Source organism: Homarus americanus, unplaced genomic scaffold (assembly GCF_018991925.1).
Source record: "Homarus americanus isolate GMGI-L3 unplaced genomic scaffold, GMGI_Hamer_2.0 scaffold74, whole genome shotgun sequence".
In the NCBI taxonomy this organism is placed as follows: Eukaryota; Metazoa; Arthropoda; class Malacostraca; order Decapoda; family Nephropidae; genus Homarus; species Homarus americanus.
Window position 1 is genome coordinate 2,427,677 of NW_024716951.1, and position 8,636 is coordinate 2,436,312.

At 43.3% G+C, this 8,636-nt stretch overlaps 1 protein-coding gene across 4 annotated transcripts in view; it reads right to left on the bottom strand.

The window, feature by feature from the left end:
* The window catches only part of LOC121858610 (uncharacterized protein CG3556-like), a 90,325-nt gene that overhangs the window by 34,418 nt on the left and 47,271 nt on the right, over nucleotides 1-8,636 (bottom strand). The window contains exon 2 of one of the 4 annotated variants that reach the window (XM_042355126.1): nucleotides 7,171-7,201. The exons of the other annotated variants lie outside the window; for them this stretch is intronic. The gene's annotated coding sequence lies outside the window, so the exon portion shown is untranslated. The remainder of the gene's footprint in view (nucleotides 1-7,170; nucleotides 7,202-8,636) is intronic. 4 annotated transcript variants of the gene reach the window in all.

Sequence of the window (8,636 nt, forward strand, 5' to 3'; positions counted from 1 at the left end):
GGAAGAGGTTGTCGCCTTAAGCGTCTCGTCTTGTAGGAGGAGGAGGACAGGTCGTGAAGAAGAAGGGGAGGAGGAGGAGGAAGAGCGCCGGGTAGGTCGTGCAGGAGGAGGGGAAGACAAGGACGAGAAGGAGGAGGAAGAAGAGAAGAAGGGAGGAAGCGTCGTCCACTCAATCTATACAGAAGAACTATCACACTGAATCTAATCTTGTCGAGCAAAGGACTGAGACCGATGATAGTGTCTGTTTTAGTTGTGTCTCTGTCTGTCTGTCGCTCTCTCTCTCTCTGTCTATCTGTCTCTTCTCTGTCTATCTGTCTGTCTCTCTCTGTCTCTCTCTCTCTCACACACACACACATTCACAACTTCCTTCACCATTTTCACCGTGGATTTAGGCTGACGTTCAAGAGGAGAGAGAAAGAGAGATAGTGATATATATACCATCATCATCTCTTTGAACCCTTCCACCGTCCATTACACCTGCGGGTCATTAGGCAGCCAACCCCCCGTATAGTGTCATTAAGGTTGATCGAGCCATTACTTAACACACACTAACTCACCCTTGTCGACCCGGGGCCACTTATTGTCTGCATAGTACATTATAGAGGCGGTGTGGGGCGTGAGGACCACAGACAGACAGACAGGCAGACAGACAGACAGACAGACAGACAGACAGACAGACAGACAGACAGACAGACAGACAGACAGACAGACAGACGTTATATTTTATAATTATTTACTTTATCTCGTAAATTATACATCATATATCCTGTATTTTCTCTGTATTTCTTTATCTCTTTTTCTTATCTTTCTTCTCTTTATTATGTTTTTCTCTCTCTCATTCATTCCCTCCCTTACTACTTCACACCCACACCTCCTCCTCCCTCCTCATCTCCTCACCTCCTCCTCCTCACTCCCTCCTCACTTCTCCTCACCCCTCACCACTTCACGTTGGGGCCATTAAGAAAGTTAACTCCCTACACACACTCATTGGCGTCGACTCCACCTGACGTCTCGCTGCCATAACTCACCCCTTAACGACCTTTCCCTACTCCTGGGTCTAAATATTTACCGATACTCTTTATCTAGATAGTGCTAAACAGCTTTATATGTATATGTATATTTGGGGTGTGTATATGTATACTTTATGAATTGTATGTGTCAGTATATGTAATTGTCAGGAAAGTGAGGAAATTGATGCTGAGATAAAAACAGGATAGACAGGCAGACACAGACGGACACAGACGAGGAGAGAGAGAGAGAGAGAGAGAGAGAGAGAGAGAGAGAGAGAGAGAGAGAGGAGAGAGAGAGGAGAGAGAGAGAGAGAGAGAGAGGTATTAAGGCAAAGAGGGCTTGGGGAAAAGAAGCGCTATACCTAGAGAGATACGTATGTCTTTACTGTCATTTAGTGAGGGGAAGAGGGGAGAGGGAGGAGAGAGAGAGGCGATGAGAGGAAGAGGGAAATGGGTGGAAGGAGAGGGTGAGGTAGAAGGAGGGAAAGAGACATAAAGAAGAGGAAGTGGAGGGAGGAGGATAAAAGAGGGAGGGTGTCATGGAACAGAGCCTCCCACAATAGAGGGCTACACGACCCTGCATTAGTGGGAGAGGGATTATGTCTCCGTTACACAACCCGGAATGACAGGAGTCCATCACGAGGAATGACCTGAGGACAGCTAGAGAGAGAGAGAGAGAGAGAGAGAGAGAGAGAGAGAGAGAGAGAGAGAGAGAGAGAGAGAGAGAGAGAGAGAGTCATCAGTTTTTTACACAAGACCTTATTGGAAGTCAGCCAGCCTGGTGCGTCTCTTCACCTGCTGCTGACTGGTGGTGGTGGTGGTGGTGGTATTGACTGGTGGTGGTGGTGATAGTGACTGGTGGTGGTGGTAACTGGTGGTGGTGATAGTGACTTGTGGTTGTAGTGAGTGGTGGTGGTGGTAACTGGTGGTGGTGATAGTGACTTGTGGTTGTAGTGAGTGGTGGTGGTGGTCACAGGTAATTTCAATCTATCAACAAGAACTATTAATATCCGGAAGCCGACCATAATAAACACTATGACAGTACTCTCTCTCTCTCTCTCTCCATTATAATATATAATAAACTTGAGGGAGCAACTTAAGGGAGACATTAACGTCTCCCTGTCAAGGTAGAAATGGCCTTAGTTGACCTTTGGTGGTAGGAGGAGCAAGGTAGGCCTCTCCTCCCTCACTTTATCTCTCTCCCCTCCATCAATATCTCATCCCCCTCCCTCACTATCTCTCCCTCTCTTTCTACTGTCTCTCCCTACTTTCACATCTCTCCCTTCCTCCCATCACCTCTTTCTCCTTCCTTCCCTCCTCTCCCTCCTTCTTTCCTCCCCCTTCTTTCCTTTCTCCTCTTCCTCCCTCCCTCTGCTTCCATGCTTCTTTCTCCATTCTCTCTCCCAGCTTCCTCCTCCCTCCTTTCTACCTTCTTACCGTACCCTCCTCTTCCAGGTACTCCTGAAGGTGTGAAGAACAATTAAAAGGCAGAGAGCCTTTACCTGTGTGTGTGTGTGTGTGTGTGTGTGTGTGTGTGTGTGTGTGTGTGTGTGTGTGTGTGTGTGTGTGTGTGTGTGTGTGTGTGTGTGTGTGTGTGTGTGTGTGTGTGTGTGTGTGTGTGTGTGTGTGTGTGTGTGTGTGTGTGTGTGTGTGTGTGTGTGTGTAAGCTTGAGTGACAAATTTGCCTTTGCATCATAAATTCTGCACTTCAGAAATTGTAAACGATAACTATGAAGGCTAGGTTAGGTTAGGTTAGGTTAGGTTAGGTTAGGTTAGGTTAGGTTTGGTTTAGTTATGTCAGCTAGGTTAGGTTAGGTTAGGTTAGGAAGAAATCTTACACCTTCAATAACAATATATATTCCTCAGTCGTACCTCAGTCAGTGATGACTAAGGAGGCGGCTCGGAGCCCCAAGAGGCAGCATCAGCAACACACGTGTACAGCCACAGACCTAAGATTAAACTCACGTCCCTCGCCTCTCACCACCACAACCTCCAACAACTGTAAGATCCAAATTTCTGTGCCGGATACGTAGGACTTCCACCCTCCCTGCAGCGTGTGGGTTGGGTCTGTTTTGTCGTAGTTGGTGTTGTGTTATTGACGGCTTCAGTAAGACGTCCTGAAGGAGTTTTATTTTTGTTTCCTTCAGACTGACTCGTGACTTGACTTAACCTGACCTGACCTGATCTGTTTTAATTTTTCGTGTGTGTGTGATGATTGTGTGTGGCAGTGGTAACAGCAACAATAATAACAATAAAACTTACACAAGCAAAAACATCAACAACAATAATAATAACAATATTCGAGTCACCACACACCACCATTTAATAACAAACTATGAAACGAATACAAGTAATTAATTAATCATGCAACAGCTGGTTACCTGAGGCAGCTGCCAACACCCTGGCTGGGAAATAAACTGCCACAATTACTTATACATAACCACTTATTAACGTCAACAAAGTAAATATAGTTGTCTTATGTTCGTGTTTAATGTTATGGCGGCCTCAAGTAGAACTATTATCTTATATCTCTCTTATGGGCATTATATTTCATTTACGTTTCTCTTCTTACAAAATATTAACTCCACAATGAGGTATTATAAGACTATCTCTCCTGTGAGCGATATTTCTTGTGTTATTGCTTCTGTAATTAGTGTTGTGGCGGCCTTGGTATGTAAACATCAAGGTACAGGATAAAAATATGGTTTTGTTCAGCACTAATGAACGTCTTTTTAAGGTTCATATTCACAATTGCGTCCAGTGTTCTCCCTTATAAAGAAAACATTCATATTCTTGTCCTTGTTAAATTAAATCTTACGGCAGTTTTTGGCAAATGGCACAGTTGTCATGTCGTGTATAGGTACGTCACTCCACCATGCTTTTAAATGTCGTATATCAATACATTTTTAGTTCAATTTTTGCTCCAACAGTCACCTCATATAAATAACTGGTTCATGTGCTACTTTACTTATAAAAATAACAATATATATGGCGGCTTCTGGTAACATCAAACTGTTATTGAGTCGTGAATAATTGAGGTCATTTTTAAGTAATACCTTTAGATATTTTATTACATATTCGTTTTTATTTTCATCATTGTTTTTCTTACTTTTCTATAGCAATTACTTTATATAACTCACATCAATATTCCATATATACTAACACTTTATTGATGTATTTGTCGTATAAAAACATGGAGTATTTTTTATATAATTGACTTTGATTCCCGGCGACCAAATACATACACTTTTCCGGTTGTAATTACTCGGTGGGATTTGCTTCATGGGACGAAATGTAGACCAACTCTTTGATCAGTTGTGGATGGGGACGAAAGGAAATAAAACATAGGAATCATATGACACTAATTATTTCTATTTACGGAGTGACTAGTTGGTAATTATGAAAAGTTTTTGGTTAAAGCTTGAATTAAATGCCTGAGAGAGAGAGAGAGAGAGAGAGAGAGAGAGAGAGAGAGAGAGAGAGAGAGAGAGAGAGAGCAAAGAAAGCTAGGAATCACGAGAAATTTAGAGAAGTTACAAGAAATAACGAGAGGTCACGAGAACTCACGAGGTCACAGGAGGTCCACAGGAATTCGGGTCACGTTGAGCCAGGGTGAATGAGTTCATTTTACTTTAAGATTAGGTGAGCGCTTCTTCTCTTTCTTCTTCTTCTTCTTCTTCACAGTATCATGTCAACAATCGACACATCTGACTAACCAAAGACTTACATTTTCCTCATCCAGCCAATCAAATCCCGCGTTCGATATAATTAACCAATGAACGTACGTGTTACTTACCTACCCAATCAACATCCGCGTTCCAGCAGACCGAAGCCAATCAGAATAAAGCATTCATCACGGGTGTAGTACGGCATTAAGGGGAAGTTTTGGCACTATCTTTCACTGGACATCAATGGCTGAACTTTTTTAATCAAGAGCGGATCGTAAAAAAAAAAAAACCTACTTGGGGGATATATTTTTATCCCTCCAATTACCAACATCGTCATCGCCTCGAGGAAACATTTAGGTCAGTAGCCCTCCTGAGGTATTTGCCAGATGCACGAGAACTATCGACGAATATTACCGTAAGCTTTGCAGTATAAATCCTTAACTTTCACTTTATAAGGAGTCTGTTATCTAAATGACGTGTTTTTTTTAGTTTGTTGTATAAGTTGCATCGAAGATATGAGAAAGTTGGATTATTTTTAGCAATAAAGATTGAAAGTTTTTATTAGGTTACTCATTGGCAAATTTTTAATTTATGGGCCAATTTGGGAGAAGATGTACAGCTTCAGCTCTTGAGTCATTTCCAGAGAGCCAATCAAAAGAAAAAGTTTTCCTTGACGTGAAAAACATTCAGGCAATAAGATGAAGAGAGTTCATGTCAAAACTCGTGATGTCACACATAGCAAACCAATCAGACAAATCTGACAAAGCATTCACACACACACACATACACACACACACACACACATACACACACACACACACACAAACACACACACACAAACAATATTTATAAGAACGGTTCACCCGCTTCTCCTGCGGCGACCGGCTCCTTATGACAGATTTACCGCCACTATAAAATCGAAGGAGAGCCGGTGAGTATGGATGGTGGCAGGATGGTGGGCAGTATGGATGTGGTGGCAGGATGGTGGAGGTATGGATGGTGGCAGGATGGTGGCAGTATGGATGGTAGGCAGGATGGTGGGAAGTATGGATGGTGGCAGGGTGCAGGGATGGATGGTGGCATGGGATGGTGGCAGGATGGTGGTAGTATGGATGGTGGCAGGATGGTGGGAGGTATGGATGGTGCAGGATGGTGGGAAGTATGGATGGTGGCAGGTGCAGGATGGATGGTGGCAGTATGGATGGTGGCAGTATGGATGTAGGCAGGACAGGAGGTATGGACAGGCAGGATGTGGTGGCAGTATGGATGGTGGCAGGATGGTGGAGGTATGGATGGTGCAGATGGTGGTGGGTGGATGGTGGCAGTATGATGGTGGCAGGTGATGGTGGCAGTATGAATGGTGGCAGGATGGTGGAGGTATGGATGGTGGCAGGATGGTGGCAGTATGGATGGTGGCAGGATGGTGGAAGTATGGATGGTGGCAGGGTGCAGGATGGATGGTGGCAGGGTGTAGGAGAGATGGTGGCAGGATGGAAGAGTGAAGGAAGTCGTATATAGGGGTGAAGAACAAGCGCTCAAGTAAACACAGTGAGTGCTTGAGCAGTAATGGTAAGTCAAAGTGATTATCAATACATTACTTATAATTAGATTCAGTAAGCGCTTAAGCAGTTACTTAATTACGAATAAATTGCCAGTGGGAGGAAATCGGTAACTTGGAGAGGAGTAGTTGTTCAGATCGATAAATCAACCCCTCAGGTGGGATAAGGTTAGGGGAGCACTTGAGTAGTGACTTTGAGTACAAAATCGAGCGCTCAAGTCGGCACAGTTCAAATAAAGCACTTGAGGGCTAGCCAGAGTGCACTTCATTCAGCGTTTCCAAAGTAAAAAAATATCCCACGGTCTGAGAAAAAATCCCACGGTCTGAGAAAAAATCCCACGGTCTGAGAAAAAATCTCACGTTCTGGCAAAAATTCCCACGGTCGGAGGAGCACTCCCACGTATGTACAAAGTTTGTGGACTTTTTCCTAGCCAAATTAAGGGTCATTTAGCAAAAAAGTAAAACTTTGGCATGTGTATATTTTTGGTGAGGCCGAGTACAAGAATTTAATTTGTTTTGTGTGTACGGTTTGTTCGTTTAGTTTGTAAGTGTGTGTGTGTGTGTGTGTGTGTGTGTGTGTGTGTGTGTGTGTGTATTTTGTGTACAAAAGCAGACATTTTCACTTGTTTACACGTATTCTGTACAGTTTGTTTATACATGTTCTTATTGTTGTTGGTATTGTTTGTTTTGTGTGTTTGTAATGTACGTCCGTGTCAGTTTATGTGAAATGGTATTATATATTTAGGGAACAGTAGGGGAGTATTTGCGGTGTTGTGTATATCAGCAGAGAGGTTGTTCGTGTAGTGTGAGACGTAATCCGGATTGGCTATGTCGTGAAGCCGGACTCATGCACTCGGATGTAAACACACCTGCTCTGAGGCCCAGGAAGGAGAGAGAGAGTATATTCATCAAGATACCCGCATATATAACTCACCATCATCTTACCACGGTTCCGCCTTACTCACCTGCAAACAAAAAGAAACAGTGTTGAATTTACGTACACATATACACATACATACATACATACATAATAATAATAATAATAATAATAATAATAATAATAATAATAATAATAATAATAATAATAATAATAATAATAATAATAATAATAATAATAATAATAATAATAATAATAATAATAATAATAATAATAATAATAATAATAATAATAATAATAATGGAAGCCCCTCGAAATCGAGGATGGCAGGACCAAGGGCCACCAAGGCATGAATTTGTTTAAGGTGTAGAAGCTGTCGCCAACACAACAGCCTACGTTAACGAGCTGCATGTCCCAGTGTCAAGAAACAGTCCGAGAAGACCGGACAATTCGTCAACTGCACTGGCTAACCATTAACCCAGAATACGATCCGCAAATCGATTAACATCCAGGTTCTCAATTACTGCTGGGTAGACAGAGGCAAATGGTGTAAAGGAACTTGCCCATAGTTTCACATACATACATACATACATACATACATACACTCATACACACGCATACAATCACTTACACGCACCAAAACACATACACACACAAACCTGCTCTCCCGTTTTCTGTACTAAATGTGTCAAGTTTTTCGTTTTCTATGACAAAAGTTGTGAGAAAAGATGTGGAACTAAAAGAAAAAAAGTATGTGTGAATACGTCATCAAAAACAATGGCGCTTTTCATCAGCCTCTGTTTCTTTGTTTCTTTTGTTGTTTTCTACGTGAGACAATGGTGGGTGGGAGTGAGGTGGGGGAGGAAGGGAGGTAGAGGGAGCCGGAGAGGGTGGAGGGGAGTGAGGTGGGGGAGGAAGGGGGGTAGAGGGAGAGGGTGGAGGGTGGAGGGGAGTGAGAGAGAGGGGACATAGAGGACAATATATATATATGGAGAGAGAAAAAAAGAGAGAGAGAAAGAGAGAGGTTACAAGAAAAATCTCCATTGGTGTAATATCAACTTAAAGACTCTCTCTCTCTCTCTCTCTCTCTCTCTCTCTCTCTTTCTATGCCTCTCTCTCACAGGCCTTCTTCTGTCTCTGTCTGTCTGTTTGTCTGTCTCTCAACCTCCCATTATCCCTTCCCATCCTCCCTTCCCACCATCCCTTCCAACCACACCATCCCTACCTTCCCATCACCCCTTCCCATCCTCCTCCTCACCATCCCTTCCAACCACACCATCCCTCTACCCCTTCCCATCACCCCTTCCCCATCCTCCCTTCCCACCATCCCTTCCAACCACACCATCCCTCTACCCCTTCCCATCACCCCTTCCCATCCTCCCTTCCCACCATCCCTTCCAACCACACCATCCCTCTACCCCTTCCCATCACCCCTTCCCATCAGAGTAGAGAGAGAAGGATGAAAGTTTGGGAGCCATGGAAGGGACTCAGGCAGGCGACCTCATTAAACAAGAATTTTACGG